Genomic DNA, 24,880 nt, shown 5'->3' on the forward strand with positions numbered 1-24,880 from the left:
TATTGGCGCCAAACATTGTGATAGGGACATAATTTAAATGGTTTTATAACCGGGACAAAAGGGCAAATACGTTTCATGGGTTTTAATTACAGTAGCATGCATTATTTAAAAACTATAATGGCCGAAAACTGAAAAATAATTATTTTTTTCCCCACATTTTTCCTATTTTCCCATTAAAACACATTTAGAAAAAAATAATTCTTGGCATAATGTCCCACCTAAAGAAAGCCTAATTGGTGGCGAAAAAAACAAGATATAGTTCATTTCATTGCGATAAGTAATAATAAAGTTATAGACGAATGGAAGGAGCGCTGAAAGGTGAAAATTGCTCTGGTGCTCAGGGGGTAAAACCCCTCAGTGGTGAAGTGGTTAATCACTCTCACAGTTCCTAGAATGCTGTTAACATTTTTTTTTGTATTTTTCTTGTCATGTAGTATCTGAATCTGAAATAATTGTTAGTTGCAACCTATAATCTTATCTGTGATGAGCGAACTGGTTTGAAAATAAAGCCGTCGGTATCAGCGTTCAGTAAAACGCGTGATCACTCAGTATCTCACCTTGCAGGTACAGATAGGAGGGTGTGCTGTTACAGCTCTCGGGTACTGTATCATTGTGAGGAAGCTGCCAATCACTCCCCAGCATTGCTAGAGGATTGAGGACACTTATCTGAAAAGGGAGAAGCGGTTGTCTAGGACTAGGTCATGCTATTTTTCCTGTACAAATGTGTTGTTTAAAGATGAACTGTATTTAAAATAATGTAAGGGATAACATTTGTTACAATATTAATTATTGATCATTTCAGAACGTTTCCCAGAGCCAGTAGAAATATCTGGTGTCCCATAATGCTCTGGGAGGAGAACTCTGCATAGCTTAACAGTGTAGGCTGTGGCATCACTAGATGGGCAGGGCTACATACCAATATACAAATATAGGAAGGATTTCTGATGCTGAAACCATAATTAACGTAAAAGTGGATATTGTATCATAAAAAAAAAATGTCCAAGCCATCCGTTCTATATATGTGTCTGTCTGCCCTGGACTGCCCCTCTAATTGGCCGTGGTGCTGATTGGATGCCGGGCATGTGGCAGGATGGCGCACACAACATCCTGAATAATTACTACATTCTTTTACATGTCACTATGGTTCCTCTTTAAATGATGATTAGCCCTACCTTTAAAACACCCTGGGTACTATTTCATGCTGCATGAAGTTTGTATGTTTACTTAGCTTTGTATATGTTTCCCCACATGTTCGGTATCCTCTTGCAGGATACAGGCCTCACGCCTCAGTTTTATACCGCTGTTTAAATGTCTTGGTATCTAATATCTCCCACTAATGTGATTTGCTGATGTTTTGCTGCTCCGCTATTATGTGTATGATTGTATCTGGATCACAGCTGTTTTTTTTTTTATAACTGACGTTTGTTTGACGCCATTTTCTTTAGCCCATTAGCAGCTTTTTTCTTGCTTGAGATATGTGCACTGCATTTGACTCTGTGCTGTAAATTCTTGGAATGCTTTGATCTCTCTCTACTAGCAGAAAATATAGAAACTGGAAGCAGAAGTCTCCCTCTGCCCCCTAGTGACAAGTGGCCATAAATACACATTTCAATAGTACTAATTGGAAGCAGGGAAATTAAACTGTAACAAGAAATGAAAATGTGCTAAAATATATTAACCTGGAGCACTTACAAGCCTCTAAATAAATTGTCTGCTAAAGAGCCAAAAAAAACCCAAAAAAACAAAAAAAAAACAACCTAAAAATGATCTTTTAACCACTTCTCTACCACAGGGTTTTTTCACCTAAAAACCACAGCAATTTTAACATTTCAGGGAGGCAAGGGTTAATGGGCTTAATGGGGGTATAATTTATTTAAAAAAAACCTCACTGATGCTGATCAGTCACTAATGCTGTGTTAGTTATCTGAGATCCTCTCACGAGTGATCTCAGTAACTGTAACAGCATAGAGACTGATTCAATGTTTACACACATTCTGAATGAATGAGCACTGTCATTGGCTTTGGCAGTGCTCATTCAAACTTGTAAGCACTTTGATTGGCTGACCAGCGGGTGCCGAACGCGGCCGCGCATCCGCGTGCATGCGATCGCGAACAGCGGGAAAACAAACAGGAGATGCCTATCTACGCCCCTGTGACCCAGGTGAATTTTAAAGGGGCGTAGATAAGCGTGGCAAAGGTTGCTAAGTGGTTAAATAAAGATGAAATGGGGCCGTAGGCAAGGGGTAACTTTTGGTTTAGCATTCTGATTCTTTTTTTGTAATGAGAGGTGAAAGACGGGTTGGGGAAAGTGGTAGTTGGGACCACTTGACACCCACTAAGATCCAGACACCTTCCTAGGTTGCTGTGTGGATGAACCTGCTCTGTTCTCAGTTACACATGAAGGCATGTTGAGGATTTGCAGAGCTACGTTAAGAAAAAAAAAAAAAAAAAAAAATGTGGTTGACAGTGTGTTGCCTGCTATCACAAGTGCTGAAAATATTGAAAGCTTAGAAATTTTAGATGGCCAAAACAAGTTTGAATGATCATTTTGGGTGTCAAGTAATCTGAGGTCTGTACATAACTTTAGGGATATAATCTACTATATGTCTAGAAATTTAGGTCTGGTTCACTAGACCGTAGTATAGGGTCGACTTATACACAAGTCACAAGAAACACTGAGTAATGTGTGTACTATTAGTGACATTCCCATTTGCAGCAATTTGCCCATTGGTTAGTGACACTTTCTTGATAAAGGAAATGCCAAGAAAGCACTGGTCTGAAAGTCCTGGCCACAGCAATTAACAAGGAAAGGGTCAGGGGAAAATTCTGGGCAGCAGGAAGGGTGTCAATAATTGCTGCACTTGGGGGCCTGGAGGAGGTATTGGTTGCACCTAAGGGACAGGAAGGGTTAATGGCTGCAATACTTTATACAGTGCAGTCATCAACTCCTGCTGGTCCCAAAATGCAGCTATTAATTCGTCCTGGTCTCCAGTTGCAGCCATTAACATGCTGGGTAGACTTACACTTGAGTCAAATATTAGAGTCGACTTGTACACGAGGACGACTTATATTCCAAGATATACGGTAACTTAGAGAGCCCGAGGTAAGCTTAAAAAAAAAAAAAAATAGGGTACCTTATCCAGGGGGCTGAGCGAATCCGATATCTGCAAAAAACGCCACTCCTCTGGGCCGCACTGACCCACTTTCACTTTCGTGACCTACAGGTCATGACGCTGCATGGAGAGACTGTGTGTCTCTCGCAGAGTGCAGGGGGTGCGGCCAGGGAGAGAGAGAGCTGTCCAATGGTAGATCTGGAAATCCTGCAGGAATGCCCCTGGTGGGCGTTTTGAACAGGGAATCCTGTTCTGTGTTTACCTCTGACATAGCGACTAATCTCGGGGGGCTATAGAGCGGCGATGGGGGAGCGGCGGTGTGGGGACACAGAGGCATGTCATGAGGCAGCAAACATGCCTCTGTGTCCCATCTGCCCACCTTGGGTTCACTTTAAGGAATATACTCAAGACCTACAGAATATTCTGCATGTGCCTTAACCTCCTTTGGGCCCTTTTCCACTACAGGCGATTGTGATCAGCAATCACAAAACAGCAAAATGCTAGCGTTTTTTTGTTTTGTTTTTTTTTTATTGCTTGGGTTGCTACTTTTAACATGGGAATCGTGGTAGGTATTTTCCACTACCGCAATTCGATTTTATTTCAAGGCGCAGACGCTTTCTGGAGCGACTTTGAGAGTAATTTTGCATTGCATATTTAAAATTGGGTAAAAAAAAAAAAAAGAAATGAAAAATCGCGACTGCTAGTGAAAAAGGGCCCTTAGCAATAATCCAGAGTCAGGCATGAGACGGAAATCTGCAGCTCAGAGCGGTAATCCCTTGCCCGAGTGAGTTGTATGCAGGAGCTGCTGCAGATCTCTCTGTGGTATGGTTTTTCGTTTTTTTTGTTCTTGTTTTTAAAGGGACCCTGAGCAGTAAAAATAAATGGAATCGCTACTTACCTGGGGCTTTCTCTAGCCCACCGTAGGTCGGGAGGTCCCCCAGCGTCCTCCTGGCTCCTCTCCCGGTCCCTCCGCCGCATACAGCACCGGCGACACACGGTCCGGTGCTGTATGCGGCGGAGGGACCGGGAGAGGAGCCAGGAGGACGCCGGGGGACCGCCTGACCTATGATGGGCTGGAGAAAGCCCCAGGTGAGTTGCGATTCCATTTATTTTTACTGCTCAAGGTCCTTTTTAAGGTGTAAAAGGTTGTGAAAAAAATTGCACAATTCTTGAAATAATCATAACTTCAGGGAGGTTAACTCAACCATTAAGTAAAGCTGCATGAGCATTCATGGGGCTGATTTCTACAAACCGGGGCATGCATGGAGCTTTTGCTCTGTCAGATTGGCTATGGAGAGCTGTCTAGCTTTCATTATAGTGCTTTTGTAAATTTGAAGAGAGCAGCACTTCCATTTTCTGTAACTTCCTTCAGAGAGCTACCGAACATGCAAAGCCTAATAACCGATATTGACCAACAGCATTTCAAAAGGATTGCAGTGAGTCACTGGACTTTGCACACATTTATCTCTGCTTGATGGTCTTCTTTTTTAAACATTGCAGTGAAGTTTAGCTCTACATGTTTCTCTTTTATCTTTACAGAGGCTGCAAGTCCAAGTGTGTTCACCAGTCATGATCTAGGACATGTCAGAATTTCCAGTGCTTTAATATAAATCCTGTAGCTGGAAGGTTTAACACCCCTTAACTTTTAAGCAGCGTCGCTGCAAATTGCTGCTGTTTTTATTTTTCTCTTCTAGGAACTCCATTCCTTTCTGTTTCTTCTCTCGCATGCATTTACTTGTTCAGTGAATCATCCTAAATGACACTATAGAGAATTCATCATAGACATGTTAAAGTTCTAGACCTCAGAGAATAGTCAGACGTGGGCACTATGGCTTTTGGAAAGATCATTCTGTTGAATAAACAGTCCATCATTTTACACAGCCATGTTTAGAGGTGGTCAGTCAGATGCTAATAATTTCAAGCTAATGCAAATTTTGTGCAGCTTAGAACTGGTTTAGTCAGTCATCAGTTACTGCATTAGTTTGGTCCTATTTCAAGCTGCATAAAATGAACATCCTCTTGAAATTGTTAGCATATCATTGACCATCTCTTATTATAATATGCCATTTTGCATGTTAATAATAGTGGAGAAGATGGTGAACAGGAAGGAGTACATATAGCCATGCCATTTAGTAGAGCATTGGGTGGTGCAGATAGTTCAAATATCAGTAATATAGTATTGTATTTTACTTCCCCGGTGCCCTATTCTCACACTAACCCCTCCTCCCAATGTCTCAATAATCCTCCCCCCCATACCTAACGCTAAAGGCTCGTACACACACTGGATTATTAGGAACGACGGGTCCATCAGACCCTCCCGCTTGGCGGGCGATCCAGCGACAGTCCAGCGTGTGTACAGTCAGTCTGCAGACTGATAAGGCTGTTTCTGAACGATCCGCCGGGCGGATCATTCAGAAACAGCCTTATCAGGCGGATCGTTCAGAAACAGCCTTATCAGTCTGCAGACTGACTGTACACACACTGGACTGTCTGCTGAGGTGCCGACGGACCCGTCGTTGCCTGCAATCAGGCGTGTGTACGAGGCTTAACCCTCCTCCTAATATATCCAATATTCTAGCCCCCCCCCCCTCCTAATGTCTAACGGCACTGAAAACGGGTAACATATATGGCCTTCCTGTGCCATTCTATCTGGAGGATGCAAAGTCTAATTCTATTGAGGGGCGTAAGGGCAACCTAGTACCACTAGTAGCTGGCCAGGGAGGCGGGTTGTGCGGCACTTGTAAAATTTTGCTCGGGAACCTAGGAAATTCTATTTGTGCCCCTTGTCATAGGAATAAGGTTCAGTTCAACCTGTTATTTCTCCAAAGATCAAATGCTAGGCATGCCTGTGACAGTGTTCAGGAGCCCGTATTGTAGAGATGGTGTCATAACTGACTAATGATCATCTCTCATCTATTTAAAACCTTTAGTCATAAGTGTTCATGTACTTATTCTTAAAGAGCAACTGTCGGGCATAAAATCAAAAATCAATTCTTTATTTTTATTTGGTAATCAAGTAATAAGCATGCTAACCAGGCAATCCAAAAGTTAAAATCTCTATTACTTTTCTTGTTTATAAATGATCATTCCCCAGTTTACCTGACTCTTATTTGGTACGTTGTCGCGAAAAGGAAGTTGCAGGGCATGCTGGGTTGTCTTTTTTTTGGCTTATTTATTTCCCCTCAGACTAAACTAATGTACAGAAGCAAAAAAGGACAACCCAGCATGCCCTGCAACTTCCTTTGTGCGGCAACGTACCAAATAAGAGTCAGGTAAACTGGGGAATGATCATTTATCAGCAAGAAAAGTAATAGTGATTTTAACTTTTGGATTGCCTGGTTAGCATCCTTATTACTTGTTTACTAGATAAAAATAAAGTATTGATTTTTGATTTTATGCCCGACAGTTACACTTCAAGTATGCTTAAAATAACAAGAGCCATCACAGGACCCTCACCGCATTCTCAGATCCTTCTCGTTCTGCTACTGAGAGATTTGTTTGTAGCCAGCACTGCAGCTCAGTACAGTTACAACTTACTCAACAGGATGTCCATGTTCAGCGTGTAATAATGCTTTTATCTCACCCCACACCTTTAATAGTATGTGGTTTAACGGCCATGTGTAAATCTCAAAACCCTGCACTGCCTGGCCACTGATCTTAAACACTTAAAGCAGTATCGTCACCATAAAAATTTCAACAGCAACTGGTCTGAGTGTATTAAGTGATAAAGATGCTAATCCTGCATTCAAAACTTTCAAAACGTTTTCTGCTGTTATGATTTGGAGTTATATACCTTAGGAGCACTGGCTCTTTGGTAGTCGGTGCCAAAGAATTGCATGCTGGGGGTTCTTTTTATCTATAATATATTCCTCCTCTTCCCTTTATTTCCCTGTCTGCTGCTTATCTGAAACCTGATCCCCTACTCACTTGTGTTTACAAGCAAGGCTGAGGTGATTCAGTGATTGGAGGAGACAAGAAAAAAGTAAAGGGCAGAAATGACATCACGAGTTAGCCTTTACTGTGGGCAAAAGACATGGCCCCCACCAGGAACAGAATTCTCGTCATTTACTATATAACATTCACTGAAATCAAAACGTGGACAGTACAATACATGTGTTATGTAAGTAGATCAAGTATTTATCTACTTATATATGTTTTTTTTTTCCTTGGAATAGTATGGCTGATCCTACTGCTTTTAAGGACCACGGGCTTAAACCCCCCCTAAAGACAAAGACTAAAAGCTTTAAGGCCTCGCTGCAGAGCCGTACAACTCATCACACAAGTGATTTCTGGTCCTCTCCCTCCCTCCTACAGCCAGTCAATCAGTGCGATCAGCTGTCATAGGCTTCAGCAACCGTGCCGGCCAATTATTCAATCTTGCACTGTGAGAGACAAGTCTGCAAGGGTGGGGGGGTTGCCATATGCTTCAGATCCTCTTTGAACATAAGGCCCCTGCCCATAGGCCCCACTGAAACCTTTGAATGTCTTGCAGCTCAACTGTCAGCAGAAGTAAACATCAACATATTGCTCATATACCGCCCCCCAAAAAATGGTCCAGCCTTTCTTAAGGAAATATCTGAACTCTTATCCTGCGTAACAGTGGAACACCCTAGATGGATCATCCTGGGAGACTTCAATGCATGGGTGGATGATCACGACTCCCAGCTAGGAAGTGAACTACTTCTTATAATGAGTGAACTGGGTCTCTCTCAGGCTGTCAACCTCCCCACCCACACGAAAGGGCACACCCTGGATCTTATATTTCATTCCGGACTTTTAATATCACACATGGATATAAACCCAGTGGTATGGTCAGACCACCACACCATCCACTTCTCTCTGACAGCACCAGCGATAAAACACAGAGGGAAAGAACTCATAAAATACCGTTCACTGAAAGATGTCTCACCCCAGCACGTTCAGAATATCCTCAACTTCGACGCATTAACCAATCATTGCGCAGACCCAGACTCCATGGTCCTGATATACAACCATGCAGTGTCATCTGCCTATGACGCCCTCGCTCCAGTTCGCATTAAACGATCTACACCACTTCACCATGCACGGTGGTTTGACAGCTCACTAAAGGACATAAAGAAAGAAGTGCGCAGACTAGAAAGGAAGTGGCGAAAATCTCAGAATTCAAAAGATAAACACACCCTTGTCTCTCACCTGGAAAGCTACCAAAATGCGATCACCAAGAAAAAATCCTCCTACCTATCACAGGAGATCGCAAAGGCCGCCAACAGACCAGCCCAACTATTCCGCACAGTTGATAGACTATGTAATCCATCCTGTCTAAAACCCACTATAACTCCCTCAAAGGAGCTATGTGAGAAATTTGCTTGCTACTTTGCTGACAAAGTATCTTCTATTCGGTCTCTCATTCAGTCCACAGCACCCAAGACTCATGCAACTAATGGAAATAGCTGCAAAAACAACCTAACACCCTGGACTGACTTCAAAAGTATTAGTGAGGAAGAGATCTCAGACATCCTCTGTCGTCTACGCCAGACAACCTGCGACCTGGACCCTGGACCAACTAAACATATGCTGAAATGCCCTGACCTGCTTGGTCCAGCATTTCACAAAATAGTAAATTGCTCTCTGCAAGCAGGGAGGTTTCCTACCTCTCTAAAAGAAGGAATCATCAAGCCCCTTCTTAAAAAAACCTTCCATGGATCCAGATGCTATGAGCAGCTACAGACCTGTCTCCAACCTCCCCTTCTTAGGTAAAGTTATTGAAAAGGCTGTCTATCTGCAACTTGAAACCAGGCTGTCAGTAAACAACATCCTGGACCCTCTACAATCTGGCTTTAAGAAACACCACAGCTGTGAAACAGCCCTCATCCAAGTCTGCAACGATCTGCTCATGGCAAGGGACAGAGGGGAATGCTCCATACTAATCCTGTTGGATCTCTCAGCTGCTTTTGATACAGTTGACCATAAAATCCTGCTTAACAGACTGCAGGAGTACTGTGGCATCAGTGGATCAGTCCTCCAGTGGTTCAGATCATTCCTGACTGACAGAACACAGAGAGTATCCCTAGGACCTATAATGTCCAAACCTGCACCTCTACAATTCGGAGTGCCACAAGGATCAATCCTATCCCCTCTGCTGTTTGCAATCTACATGTTGCCAATCGGTACACTTATCCAACGACATGGCCTGACGTACCACTGCTACGCCGATGACAAACAGCTATACCTGTCCTTCAAACCTGGTGGAACAGACCCTACCCCAAAAATAAACTCTTGCTTAGCTGAGCTTCAGGCATGGATGAATGATAACTGGTTGAAACTGAATGCTGACAAAACTGAGGTCCTGTTTGTCCAAAGCCAGTGCTCGCCATCAAAACAGCTCTATCCTAAAGCAACACCAATCAGGATTGGGAATTCAGACATAAACAGCTCCAACCTTGTGTGCAGCCTTGGCGTACTAAACGATGGGGAATTGAGTTTCAGAAACCAAATTTCATCTGTAGTTAAATCTTCCTTCTTTCATCTGAAGAACATTGCAAAGATTAAACATCTGATTCCCCCAGAGGATCTTCAAACCCTAGTCCACGCCTTCATCACATCACGGCTGGACTACTGCAATGCCCTTTATGCTGGCCTCCCCAAAAAGGACCTGCGTCGCCTGCAATTAGTGCAGAATGCTGCTGCCAGATTGCTAACAAACCAGCCCCGCCACTGTCACATTACACCGATCCTTCGCTCACTGCACTGGCTACCAGTAGAATGGAGAATACTCTTCAAGATTGGACTGCTGACATTCAAATCCCTGCACAATCTGGGCCCTGGATACATGAAGGACTTGCTGAAGCTGCACCACACCTCTCACAACCTCTGATCAGCAAGTTCTATAAACTTGGTCACTCCCAGAGTGCACCTCAAAAAATCTGGAGACAGAGCCTTCTGTCATGCTGCCCCTACTCTTTGGAACTCCCTACCACATCCAGTAAAGACAGCACCATCCCTGGAGCTATTCAAATCCAGACTGAAAAGCCACCTGTTTAGCCTGGCATTTCCAGATTTATAAAATTCTTCCTCTGTACCACGATGGTCGGAGCCATGCTTATGCGCTTTGAGTCCCACGGGAGAAAAGCGCTTTACAAATGTTATTTGTTGTTGTTGTTCTGTCTCCAACAGGGGGACAGCCGTGTCACATGGCTGTCCCCAGTACAGCGCTGCCATGGATCACAGCTCTGTACAGACTAATTAGACGTCTAACAGTCTTCTAGCGGTGATCGCCGATGGGAGGCTGATGACGGAGCTGAGCTCTGTCATTCAAGCAGGGATGTAATCTCCTGCAAAACAGGCCCACTGGACCTTACGCCGATTTGCGTTAGGCGGTACTGGGGCTGCTGCCGCGGCCATGTCCATCGGCGTGACGCAATCTGCTAGAGGTTAAGACTAGGGATGAGCGGTCGAATTTCGATTGCTTTTCCAAATGCTTCGGCTCAAGACCTTTATATATCAAGGGGTATAGGTGGGGCAGTTGAGTGTTAACTCTCTTGACTCTACTCCACGTCAAATTCCACGTCAGATACCTCCTTTGTCAGAGCTTTAAAGTGGACCCAAATTAAAAATACAAGACTTCAGAAATAAAATCTATTTTCTAACTTATAATAATAAATAGCAGCCTTTTCTCAGCTGCATGATGACAAATATAAAATATTTTACATTTATTGGAGGAACCCCTCTCTTCCTTTCATATTGCTGGGACAGAATCCGGCAGACTGGTGGAGGAGATAAAAAAAAAAAAAAAAAAAAAAAAAACACACTGTGCTACTGATGATGTCACAGGGGAGGTGATCTCAGCTTGTGTGAGATTTCACATAGACGACGCCCCTGTGAGGGAGGGTAGCTGATGACAAGCACAACCATAATCTAAAACCTCCTACTAAGCTCAGAAGTAATGGCTGCCACCTGCATAACCCTAGTTATGAAAAGAGAAGGGTGAAAAGCATGCACTGAAATGCTCATAGGCTTGAAGGAGTGTTTATTTATCTTTGTATGTGTCAGAGTGGTGAAATTAAATATTTTAAATTGAAAAGATGTTTGGTTTGGGTCCGCTTTAAGGAGGAAGTATCAGAGAAATGGAGCCCCGAGATAAAGGAACATCTGGGACAGTTGTTGGTGCCGTTCATTTTGGCATATTTAACAAGTAGTAGAAAATCAAGGAACCTCAACGCTTCCTGGATGCTCATTTGGTTATGGCGCTGTTTGTTAGTTTGTTTAGTCACTTTTCAAACTGTACTTAACTGCAGTGTTTGATTTCCGCTCCACTGGTGCACATATGCCAGGACTAAGGATGGTCACTGGGCTCCTAATAATGATGCAAATTTATGAAGATTTAAAATGAACTACCGTAATCACGTGCAGCTGCTACTGCCATATTCAAGCTGCATACATTTGCCTCAAGTCAGCATAATTCACATGTACCGGTAATTGACCATCCCTAGCCAAGACCAAATGTGAATTAAAGCAAGAGGTTAGTTGCAGCTGGAAGTGGTGTATGAGATATCTATCTAGCTAAGCGTTGTTGTCTTTTCATCTCTCTTTTCTGTGGTTGTATTTTAAATGTACTGCAAGAAATGGCAAATCGACAAGTTGCTCGTTGGAATGCCTGACTCCATTGACTCTCCTTCAGGGTGACATTTTGTACTGTTTCACATTTTTCCATAGTTACACTTGTACAACAACAAATTGATCACTTCTGTCTACTCGGAGTCCTAGGGAGATTCAAGGGCTACTGAAATAACCTTGGTTGCCTCAGGCTAATCAGCTGTTTATACCATCTTCTGTACGTTTACATTCTCTCAGTGAACTTGGGATGTTTGACTTTATGATAACATTTACTAACAGAGGACAACATGTTTTGTGTAACCATCCTTCACAGCCTGGGGAGAGGCAAAATTGACAGTGATCTCTGTATATTTTAGAGATGACATATACTATGGATAGTTTCATAGATGCTCTCCTAGTTCCATGCAGCAGAGCTTGTTTGTATCTGTTTTTTTGCTTTCTTTTAGAAGAGCATGCTAAATGCATCACCTTTTAAGGCACCTGGTCAGTGGTTCCTTGCAAGCAGTACTTGCAGATTGCTTTTCAAGAGCTGCAGGCTATGTTCCTGAGCCTTGCCCCCTTATATAGCTGTGAGTCTATTCTGCAGATTTGTAACTCTGTTTTTACTTTTCTTGATGTTTCACTTTATGCATTGACACTGGTTGCACCTTGCACTTTTATATTTGCCCCTGATGAAGCCCCTACTTTAAAGGTGTGAAACATGTTGGTTATTGTGGGGTAGTGTGTGTGTGTGTGTGTGTGTGTGTGTGTGTGTGTGTGTGTGTGTGTGTGTGTGTGTGTGTGTGTGTGTGTGTGTGTGTGTGTGTGTGTGTGTGTGTGTGTGTGTGTGTGTGTGTGTGTGTGTGTGTGTGTGTGTGTGTCATAAAGTTGTTATATCAGTCTGGGGAAAAGGGGTAGACCATATTGCTAATCCGAGCCAAATAAAGGCTATGCATGGTTTTCTGGGATTCCTAATTCCACTAACCAGAATAGTACTGAGATATTTGCAGAGACAGGCATATTGATCAAATCTATTAAAAGTTAGGTTTTAATATGTTTTAGATAAATAAACTCGTGTTTGCCCCTTTAGTCTGGACAGCTTGGGGTCCATCTGCCATTAAAACAGTACCACATTTTTTTAAAGCTTGCTTTAGCTGCGGAAGCTTTGACAGAAAGGGTTGATGTATGGAAACTCTGTAAGCATTTTGTCTGGAGTTGGCTTTTAAAGGAAACCTGAGCTAAGGGGACAGTGCATGCACCATAGTGGGCCACCCAGCCAGGTTATGGACTTAAGCTAAGGTGACAGTGAAGAAACAGGGGTGACCCAGAGGACCCCAAGGCACCTCAAAGACTACAGGGGTCTGGGAGAAGCCTGAATAAGTAAAAGTCAACTTTTTCCCCTTGGCTTATTTGTAGCATGAATATTTTTACAAATATTTGAATCCCCTTGTTGAAATAGCATGACACTCTTCACCTATGAGTTGGAGGAATTGGGGGGGGGGGGGATTCATGCTGCTGAGCAAACAGTTACTGGTGTTCTGCAGTCATGTGATAAGCGGTGCAGGCAGAGATGAATTTACCTGACACAGAATACCTTGTGTGGCCGATATCTGAAAACTTTCTGCATGACCCTCATATTATAATCTATCAAATCATAATGATCATCAAAGAAGAGATGGATTAGTCTAACAGAATTCCTAATAATCTTAAGAAATGGGAGTTACTGGTAACTTTTTTTTTTTTTTTTTTATTTAATTTATATAGCACCAACATATTCCGCAGCGCTTTTCAAAGCACAATAAGACGACAAGGGGAACATAGATACAACTAACAAATGTACAGCAGAGTTCCAAGCAGCACAAATATTGTTACAAAAACAGTAAACATTAGGAGGATGACCCTGCCCTTGCGAGCTTACAATCTAATGGGTTGCAGCAGTAAGAAATTTACTGTAGGTTGTATCCCACATACACGTGATATTCAAAGCCCACTGAGGTAATGAGTTGGCAAAGACCATAGCTATAGAGGGGAAAAGAGAGCTGGACTTGTACTGTGTTTAAATCCCTTGAATGACGTAGAAGGGAAACCAACAGAGCATGTAAGACCTAAACCATATAAACCTAGGGAGGAGAGAATCTGGTATAGTGCAAAAAGTCAAAGACCCAGTAATGATAACTTTGGAACCTTTACATTTAGAATTTAGTAAATGGATAGGTCACTAGCAGACTTAAATGAATGTAGTTAAAAAATAACTTTACTGACCATAACTTGATGGCAAGGTGCATCACTGCAGAATGCATGTTTGTTGTGTATTCTGAAGTAAGCAGAAACGCCTAGTCTGCCAGAATTCCCTGGGAGGAAAGGCTTTGTGACATCTTAGCCTAGGCTAAGCATCACTGGCAGGGCAGGGTTACATACTAATATACAGCAATATTTAGATATACCCTCTTTCCCCAAATGAAGACATCTCCGAAAGGATGCCACTGCTTGCGCTATACTTTGAGTACCCATTCCCTCAACATTTCTTGCTTGTTCCCTGGTAGGAATACTTTGTCTCTTTAAAGGGAAGGTTCAAGCAAAATAAAAAAAATGAGTTTCACTTACCTGGGGCTTCTACCAGCCCCATGCAGCCATCCTGTGCCCTCGTAGTCACTCACTGCTGCTCCATTCCCCTGCTGGCAGCTTGCCGACCTCGGAGGTCGGCGGGACGCATTGCGTACATTTTTACGCTTTCTAGCTAGTGCAGGAACATTAACACATACATTTTTACGCGTTACTGGTTCAATGCGGAAATTTGTACGCATTGAACCAGTAATGCGTAAAAATGTATGTGTCAATGTTCCTGCACTAGCTAAAATGTACGCAATGCGGCCCGCCGACCTCCGAGGTCGGCAAGCTGCCAGCGGGGGATTGGAGCAGCAGTGAGTGACTACGAGGGCACAGGATGGCTGCATGGGGCTGGTAGAAGCCCCAGGTAAGTGAAACTCATTTTTTTTATTTTGCTTGGACATTCCCTTTAAGTTTAAAAGTCCCTGGTTTTTAGAGTACTATATTATTTGTATACTGTAAAGTTATACAGCATACACTTAGTTATACAGCATAGTTCAGCAGTGTAGGTAGCTGTGAAAAGCCAGGCTCCGCGCCAGAAGATATCCGGGCATATTGCTTTTGACAATGTTCTTTTTTTGGCTGTCTATTAATACAACACCACAGGTATTTGTGAATCCAGTTTATTGGCAGAAGCCATTACCAGGTATTTATATTTAACAATGATATTTAATAAGCAAGAACAGCTAGTGGCCTTCCTTAACAGCGTGCAGCAGTACTGTCTGCCGGTGTCACTGGAGTGGTTCATTGCAGGCGTACACTTCCTGGCTGTGTACAATTTATACCCAATAAAGTATTTCTGAGAACACCTCTTTCGATTATACATACAGTAGGCATCATCACTGATATTTTGCTTGCAGGGTGTAAACCAGGCATAGACACAGAAATAGTTGGCTTGGCTGATAACTTTCTTTTTCATTTGTCTGGACACATGACCAGATGTCCTCTGTCTGATAAGTGAACCAGAAATACAAGAGCTTGTACATTATGCTTGACAGAATGTTCATGCATCACCTGAGGATAGCGAAGGGAATATGCAAACCCTTCGTTTTTACTCCAGTAAACACGGGTTTACAGCACACCTGTGTTTCTTTAATTTTACAGAGTTGTATAATCCAGTTTACAGACAGCTGTTTCTGTCATATCAGTGTAAGTTATGGTCTGAATAATTTGGTGTGTGTATGGTTTTGAAGTACCTTGCCTCAGTAGTTGGAAGCCTATGGATGTTGCAGAGGCTTCCTAGATCCTCATAGAGCCAGTTGTTCCAGCACAGGGTGCCTCTTCACCTTCTGACCACATTCCTGGACTGGGCATGCACAAGTCTGTACATGCTCAGTACAGTGTTCTCCCCAGGCTCTTTTAGCCGAGTGCTCCACCCAGCTAGTTTTGGTGAGCACCCGACTGTCATCTGCTCATCTCCTCCTCTGCTGTAAGCAGAGAAGCGGCAGCCCTGCATTCTGTCCCATCGCCCCACCCGGCTACTTTTTTCCATGCCACCCGGCTGGAGAAATTTTCTGGGGAGAACACTGCAGTAGAATGAAGCCGCTGATTTGCAGCTTTTTTCCTGACCTTTTCCAGACCTTACTCGCACATATTTAGTTCAGAGGTGTGCTTCTACAGCCAGATCAAACCTATTTGACAAGTTTTTGTTTAATAAGTATAAAGGGACCTGTGCTAGAACAGTGGGCGGCAGGAGGATACAGTAATCTTCTGGACCATCCAGAAGCTTCCCACTTCTGAGGTAAGTATGCAACCTTTATTTTCACCTTGCATTTTCTTTAATGTGCTTACACCTATGCAATACCTGTCAGCCACAGGGATAGGACCCAAGCATTAGAGCAATAGTTCTTGGGACAGTCGTTATACAGATGTGTTGCTTGGCTAAAGTTTCTATGAAGAAAAGAGAAGGGATGTTGGTGCAGGATGCAGCAGCTTCATGCAGGGTATGGAGGGGAGCCTTGTGCTATTTCATCATGGTCATGTAAAGGGAAATGAGAGGGACCAGTTGCTTATCAGTCCGGCAGATCTCTTTAGCTGCAGTAGAGGCTGAATCACACACCTGAAAGAAGCATGCAGCTAATCCAGTCTGACTTCAGTCAGAGCACCTGATCTGCATACTTGAGGGGCTGTGGCTAAAAATATTAGAGACACAGGATCAGCAGGAGAGTCGGGCAACTGGTATTATTTTAAAAGGAAAAAACCATATCCTTCTCAGTTTAGGTTCCCTTTAAGGAACTCTCGTTCCAGATCTTTAACCAGTTCAGGACCACAGGTTTAAACTCTCCTAGTGACCAGGCTATTTTTTTTACAATTTAGAGGTCTGCAGCTTTAATAGCTTGCTGCAGAGCCATACAACGCAGCACACAAACCGATTTAACCCCCCTGCCCCCTTCCAATAGAGCTTTATGTTGGTGGGCTCTGATTGCTGCTGCAATTTTATTATTATTTTTTTTAATTTGTTTGTATTTAAATACATTTCTCTACTTTTGTATTTATTTTTATTATTCCCCTCCCTCCCCCTGCCAGTCAATCAGGACGATCCTCCCTCATAGGCATCAGCCTATGAGAGGGCATTGTGATTGGAGCCTTTAGGGGACAGCCGAGTGACACGGCTGTCCCCTGTACAGCGCTGCTGTAGATCGCAGCACTATACAATGTAAATAGATGGCGCTTTAACTGTCTAACAGTCTGCTAGTAGTGATCACCGCTGAAAGACTGATGACGGAGCAGAGCTCCATCTCTCAAGCGGGGATGCGCGCACGATCCCCTGCAAAACCCAGCGCCAGGACTTGCTGCCTTTCGGCGTTAGCTGTTCCTGGGGCTGCCACCTTCCCGACGCCTATCGGCGTTAGGTCGGGAAGGGGTTAAACCGCCGGGGAAGGGAGTGGTGCAGATGTTCACATGCTAGGTTTGTGGCTCCAAACGGCCACCCCAGCTGAGGGAACTTCTAGCATGTTTGCGACTTTAGTGCACCTTGTGGCAAAGATCTGTATAATGATGCTAATAACTCAATTGGAGCAAGACTGGCACACAAAAAAAGCCCTTTCCATGCGGATTAACATTGTACAGTTTGAAACATTTCAGCTAGTACTGTGTATTTTTGCCTTTACAGAGTTAAACACCAGTCCCATGAGATCACCACAACATGAGTGTTTTGCAGTGTGTGCATGCTAGTACTGGGAATTCAAGTAGTCAGTGTGTGAAAATACCTGTTAATTATAGTTGTTCTAGTTCTCATTTCAACTTGTTTTTTTGTTCTGTTATTGCCAGAATTTTACAACTAATGTATTCCTCAGATTAAAGTGAACCTCTAGACTAAAAATCTGCTCAACGGTACTGAAAAGGCTTGGTGTTTCTTAACAGTTTCACAGCATCAGAACATTGTTTTTCTTACCAAAGCCTAATTTTTAGGCTGCTTAGAAGCCAAGCTCCACCCCATAAAACTGCCTGGGCGTTTTTCCCCTGATGCTGTGCAATGCTGGATTTTAGATGTTGTTGTTTTCGCTGCCTAGCAACTGAGGGGTGATTAGGACACAGGACATTTGGAACTGTGTCTCATGCTCCCTGTCACCTCCTTTCAACCAAAAAGATGGCTGCCCCCATCAAATCACAAACATTTGCCTGTTCTTTTAAAACGGTGGGTAAGACGTTATATTACCTAATTAATCTATTTTAATTAACATAACTAATGTAACTTCATGACCGTATTTTTGTTTAGGCTGAAGTTCCTCTTTAAGTGGTTAACTGTCAGTATCATTGCCACTCATCAATGTTTTAAATCCTTTCTTGCATGCAGGCTTGAATGACAAACAGTTTAAAGCCATTGCTGCTGGCAGTGAGTAGCTTGTCAGAACAATTCATATTTCTGTCTTCATTCATATTTATACATGTAAATTTACCACAAAGCCCTGCAAAACCTACTGAGGAAAATATGCTTATGTTTTCCTGATGTAAATCCATTTAGCTGCAGGTAATTATAAACTAAATCTATGTGAATAGGTTATGTCAATTGCCTACATTGTGAATTAACCGTGTATGTTCTATACCCTAAAAGGTCATTACAGTAAAAGTGGGATGAAACTCAAATTTTATTATGTCTAAAGCATTAAACACAACATAAAATCAATAGCTTAAATAATATAGTGGTTTCCAAGTTACTAGAGGGTGTAAAGGACAACTGTAGTGAGAGGGACATAAAAGCTGCCATATTTATTTCCTTTTAAACAATACCAGTTGCTTGGCAGCCCTGCTGAGCTATTTGGCTGCAGTAGTGTCTGAATAAAGGCTGTCATACAATGCTTCATTGCCACCATCGACCAACAGATAGATCCCTCTGTGATAGAATCTGATCCGTTGAAACCATGAGTCACAAAGAGCTACGATTGTCAAACATAGATTTTCTGTGTTGGAGGACAACAGCCACTGCACTCAGATGCAGGGCTGTGGAGTCGGTACAAAAATCTTCCCTCTCCTACTCCTCAGTTTCTGAAACCACGACTCCAACTCCGACTCCGGTTACCCAAAATTGCTCAGACTCCGACTCCTCGACTCCGACTCCTTAGTCTAATACTTAACAGGGCTGTGGATTTTGTACAAAAATCATGCGACTCTGACTCCCGACTCTGACTCCTCAGTTTCTGAAACTCCAACTCCGACTCCGGGTGCCCAAAATTGCCCCGACTCCTCGACTCCGACTCCAACTCCGACTCCACAGCCCTGCTCAGATGAAGAGTACACCAAGCTCATGCATGCAGGAGTTTCTAGGCATACTACTGAATGTATGTCAACAATCACTCTGCCATGAGAGCAGTATAGCTGCTCTTAGATCATTGCTTGTTTTTATTCTAGGTACACACAACCGTGTTCTCCTCAGAATTTTTTTTCCAGCCGGGTGGCATGGAAAAGTAGCCGGGTGGGGCAAGATGAGGGAATACTGGGCCGGCGCTTCTCTGCACAACTCAGAAGAGATGACAGCCGGGTGCTCACCAAAACTAGCCGGGTGGAGCACCTGGCTAAAAGAGCCTGAGGAGAACACTGCACAATGCAATTTCCAGTCAGATTGACTGGTAATTTGATGGGAAATTGCATCGTGTGTACATCTCCAAACTCGGACCCGTCGATCTGCTGGGAAGTTGCACTGTGTGAACGTAGCATTAACTTTGGTGAGGGGAAAGCTTCTCTTCCATCTTCCGTGACTGTACAAAGTAAAACAAACAAAAAAATGACATAATACAGACAATGGTAAATAATATAGTTGTTAGACAGCATAAATATCACTGTGACTAATATATTGTGACTAACAAAATGAACACGGCAAGCTGCAGGGAATAAAAGGGCGTGCACCCTACCATTGCAAGCTTACAATCTAAAGGAAGGAAGGAGGCAAGAAGTAAGACAATGCATAGCTTGTATCCAGAGCGTTGAGGTTTTTCTTATATTCTGTAGGAAACAGAGGTTGGTCAGAGGCTGAAATTAATGGTCTAGGTAAAGGTGGCCATACACTGGTCGATTTGCCATCAGATTCGACCAACAGATAGATCCCTCTCTGATCGAATCTGATCAGAGAGGGATCGTATGGCTGCCTTTACTGCAAACAGATTGTGAATCGATTTCAGCATGAAATCGATCACAATCTGTGGTGGTGCTGCCGCTGCTCCCCCCCCCCCTCGCATACATTACCTGCTCCGGCCGGGGCGAGTCCTCGCTGTCACCGATGTCTTCTTCTCCGCTGGGTTCCGGACCGGCTGGCTTCACTTCTTTCTGTCCGGGGAAGTTTAAACAGTAGAGGGCGCTCTACTGTTTACATTTCCTGCCGGGACAGGAAGAAGTCAAGCCTGCTGGACTCGGAGCCCAGCGCGGAGACGGAGCAGCGGTGACACTGGGGACTCGCGCCAGCCGGAGCAGGTAATGTATTGCCGCTGTATTGCGTCAGGCATTTGAACGCTGCTATCGACGCACCCCTGACCCGCCAGCGATCAAGAAAAATCTTCTGCACGGATGGCTCGATGGGAACGATTGATTTCAGATAGAAATCAATCGTTTGCGCAACGATTTCACAGCAGATTCGATCAGTGATCGAACCTGCTGTATATCGGCGGGAAAATCGTTAGGTGTATGGGCCCCTTTAGACTCTATGCTTGTCTAAAAGGATTAGTTTTTAAGGGGGAGCTTTGAGGGTTGGAGGAGGACGGATGTATTGTAGAAGGACATTCTAGAAGAGAGAGAGGCTTGTGAGAAGTTCTATACACATAAATATGATAAAGTAATTCAAGTGGAGAACAGAGGTAAGTTGTGCACAGAGTGGAGGTTGTGATGGTATCTGGAGACTTGTGAGTAAATGTAGGGAGGAGAAAAATTGTGAGGAGCTTTGTAGACTAAACCCCTCTGGTTATTTGGTAGCCAGTGAAGAGCTTGGCAGGGAAGAGCGAGACAAAAATTGTAGAGCAGAGTTTAGTTTATATGAACTGTTTTTAAATTTCACATGACCGGTGGCAGAGAGCAAAAATGCTGAATAAATGAGAGAGAAGAGTCAAATAGCACTCCTAGTGTGCTTAAGTTATTGAGATTATAGGGTTGTTATTGACACTTATTGCATCAGGTTGAGAACTGGCTATAGACAGTGAAAAATAACTTAACAAGAGTAATAATGTTTTACTCTTGTTGAGTTTTAGGAAGCAAGCAGTCACAATAGACGATACAGCAGAAAGGTGTTTGCGGACTTGTATTGCTTTTTTTCAGGGCTTAGCAGCTGTGCAAAATGTTTTTTCATATGTGCTTTATCCAACACCAGTTCTAAAGTACAATGCTGGATTTCTCTTTTATTCACTTTGCGTTCATAAGCATGGATTTAAACAAGTCAGTAGGAAGTTTGTGGCATTTGGAAAAGTATGCTGTATGAAGAGGAAGCAGGGCTGTGGAGTTGAGGAGTTGGAGCAATTTTGGGTACTTGAAATCTGAGTCGGTGGTCTCAATGAACTGAGGCGTCAGAGTCGGATGATTTTTTTACAAACTCCACAGTCCTGATAAGAATTAGACTAAGGACTCTGCGTTGAGGAATTGGAGCAATATTGGGTATCTCGAGTTGGAGGTTTCATAAACTGAGGCGTCTGATGATTTTTGAACCGACTCCCCAGCCCTGAGGAAGGCTGCAAATGATTGTTGTCTGGCTTTGGAATGGTTGATGTGGGACACTAGCTCGAGTGATGTGAGCCTGGTGTCGGTGTAAGCTATAACTAAGGTCTGTAGTAGTTCTGAAACGTAAGCTTTTAGAGACTTTGGCCTCTCCATAAAGTAGTTTTATGGCTTCTGTAGGCCAATTTCTTCCATTATTCCAAAATGTTTGGATGCCGGATCGCCAAGCCCTTGGCTGTCGCTATGGGCATTGCAGCATTAGCTCAGAGTAGAGTGGTTCCTTTTATTATTCTGCAAATGAGACTTTATTTGCCTTTTTCCACTAAAATCTTTTGAATATGGTATTTATAAAACAAGTACAAATTGTATTAGTAGACCTGGCAGAAAGAAGTGTATTGAATGTGTAGTATGTAGGAAAAGTGAACCCATGTCCTGCAAAGAGAACAAAGTCAAAGCTATGCAGTAGCCCAGGGCAACCACTCAGATTCCTTTTTTTCCTTTACTAACTGGAGTGATCACGATCAGTTGATCTGAGCAACTATCTGTTTGCTCCAGTTTTATGTACTGCTCTGTATAAATTGGCTTTTAGATGTCATAGAATCAAGGTTTATAACTTAAATATGTACTTCTGTTCCAATTATACTTTTGCAATGCTTTTCTGCACCTTTTCTATTTTATATACTCTGTAATTATGTCTATTTTAGTAATGAGCTCTCATTTGTGGGATGCCTGTGACCTCCCAGATGGTAGCCGGCTCCATAGACCAATCATTTTGACAGATCTTCTCTGGCTAAGGAAATATAGTAATGCCACTGCTAATACACTTCTCTCTTTCTTTTTTTCCATAGGAAAACTGACCTTGCCACTGTGAGCCTGAAATCCTATCGAGTGAATTCCTATAGAACACACTCTGCAAGAGATCTTCAACAGCTGGTATGGGTCCTGCACACCTATGCAGTTCCAGAATTCTAATGCATTGTTGTTAAAGAGACTCAAAGATGGACTAAATTAAAGCTCTGATACTTACCCGGGGCTTCCTCCCGCCCCATAAACACGTCTAAGTCCCACGCCATCCTCCCGTGCTCTGCCGTACAGCCGCGGTGAGCCCTGGTAACAGGCTCAGTGACGTCAGTCAGGGACTACTGCCCATGCGTGGGAGGTCTGCGCGTGCGCAGTATACCCAGACTGGCATCGACTGAGCCTGTTACTGGGGCTCACCACGGCTGAACGGCAGACCACGGGAGGATGGCGTGGGCCTTATTTATGGGTCAGGAAGAAGCCCTGGGTAAGTATCAGAGCTTTACTTTAGTCTATCTCTCTTTAAGCTGGCCACACACTTATAGATTTCCACCCAATGTTCCAAAATGATCGGTTTGTTTTTGAAAAGAATCGATAGCAAATATAGCACATCAATTTCCAGTGGTCTTGCATCCCACCCGTTCCGATGTAATGCCCCCCCTCCCCCCACCGACCGTGTGATTAGTTTTCTTACAAATCCCTCTTGATTTGGTGTGGAACAAGCTTTCATGGGGTCTTTGCCTTGTCTATGTGACATGCACTTGGGGTTGACAGTAGTTCTGCTGGTATTTGACTATAATTTCTAAAGCCACTCTATCTGCTCTGCAATTACTAAGATCAGAATTGTTCCTTGTCTTGTAAAATGCTGTGACAGAGCACATTTAAATGTTGCCCTATTCAGCCTTGCAGAATATGTAGTGTTTTACCACTTGATAATAGTGTTGGTGGGGGCATTGGCATGTTGTGTGCTATTAGGGCATTAGTGGGAATGAATATACAAGGAATTAAAAGATATTTGCTATTTGTAGGTAGCTATTTAACAATAAGTCAGCCTGTAAAGTTTTGCTGTAAGTTGAAAGGTACAAATGTAATGCAAAATAAATGTTTACATCACTCAGTATTTTCCCATAAAACAATGCCTGTTGCCATTTTCACTTACAATATGTGCTTTCATAAGGCAGATGTTTTAGGTCTCTGGCGTCCTTGTGTTTTTTTGATGAAGGTGGAACCAAGTGTCTGCTCCTAGTCTACTACACTGTATCTACCAGCTTTGCCAAATTGACCGTGATGAGTAGTGTGGTTATTGTGCATTCATGATTTAGTTCCCCTGCGAATGCCCTGGCTGCCTTTTGTTTAGATCTGTAAATGTACACCACAGTTGCTGGTATACAGTTAGCTTGCCAATCTGACATAGCATTGTGATAGGAGCAAATGCAGGGCTGTGGAGTCGGTCCAAAAATCCTCCGACTCCTCAGTTTAGGATTCCACCGACTCCGACTCCACGACTCCGACTCCTCTAATTTGCATATTACAATTTTGTTGGTTAAAAGTATGTAACATGAAATTCGTCTCTTAACTGCCAACGCTTAGGAATTTTACAAGACAACTGAAGTGAGAAGGATATGTAGACTACTATATTTATTCCCTTTAGACTAAAACTAGTCCTTGGTAAGAGTACTTGTAAAAGGTACAAACCGGAACAAAGAACATCTATCAGGTCCTAGGCAATGTAAGTGTGGGTACATGTAAGAATGATGTGCAGGTACTCTGCAGGGGAATGAGGAGATTGTAAACAGACAACACCTCTGTGTTCAATGTGCACAGCATTCTCAGTGGATTCCCTGCAGCTCTGTGGGGAGTGCATATGTAGAGTATAGTACTACTGTGTAACAAAGTAAACCTGAGACAGATGAAATTAAAGTTTTATACATACCTGGGGCTTCCTCCAGGCGCCTTCAGGATAATCAGTCCCTCGTTGTCCTCCTCCACCACCTGGATCTTCTGCTATGAGTCCAGGTACTTGAGCCAGTCGGGCGTAGTGCGCATGCACACACTCCGCCGCCAGGAGAATACTACACCTGTGCAGCACTATTGCGCAGGTGCAGAATGTTCCTGGCTGTGGGAGCGGCATGTGGCCGGACAGCGCTGACTGGCTGAATTACCAGGACTCATAGCAGAAGATCCGGGTGGTGGAGGACAGCGAGGGACTGATTAGCCTGAAGGGGGCTGGAGGAAGCCCCAGGTATGTATAAAACTTTACTTTTCATCCGTCTCAGTTACCCTTTAATTTGTAGTCACCAAACCAAATTTTAATAACATATCACATTATTTGATTTCATCAGCAAAGGGAGTGCATACATTTGCATAAATCAGCATCAATGCAGAATTATTTCCATCTCGTTGACCATCTCTATTAGTGACACAGCTACACATCAGGCTTTATTCTTACAGCATAGATGTTATTTAGTGTATATATAAGAGATTCCTGTGTACACATCATATATACAGTCACAATCAGATATGTATATCTGACCTTAAAAATATGGGGACTGCTTTATTGAAGCAGCACAAGTAACTAATTTTGATTGGTTTATTTCATTTTTGTGGACTAAGCACAGCTATTACTGTATATATACTGTATATATACATTATGTTTAATG

At 43.1% G+C, this 24,880-nt stretch overlaps 1 protein-coding gene across 2 annotated transcripts in view; it reads left to right on the plus strand.

Moving 5' to 3' along the window:
- Nucleotides 1-24,880, plus strand: part of ABHD2 (abhydrolase domain containing 2, acylglycerol lipase) — an 82,060-nt gene that overhangs the window by 24,384 nt on the left and 32,796 nt on the right. For both annotated transcript variants that reach the window (XM_068275191.1, XM_068275190.1), the window contains exon 2: nucleotides 22,271-22,355. The gene's annotated coding sequence lies outside the window, so the exon portion shown is untranslated. The remainder of the gene's footprint in view (nucleotides 1-22,270; nucleotides 22,356-24,880) is intronic.

This window comes from Hyperolius riggenbachi, chromosome 3 (assembly GCF_040937935.1).
Source record: "Hyperolius riggenbachi isolate aHypRig1 chromosome 3, aHypRig1.pri, whole genome shotgun sequence".
In the NCBI taxonomy this organism is placed as follows: Eukaryota; Metazoa; Chordata; class Amphibia; order Anura; family Hyperoliidae; genus Hyperolius; species Hyperolius riggenbachi.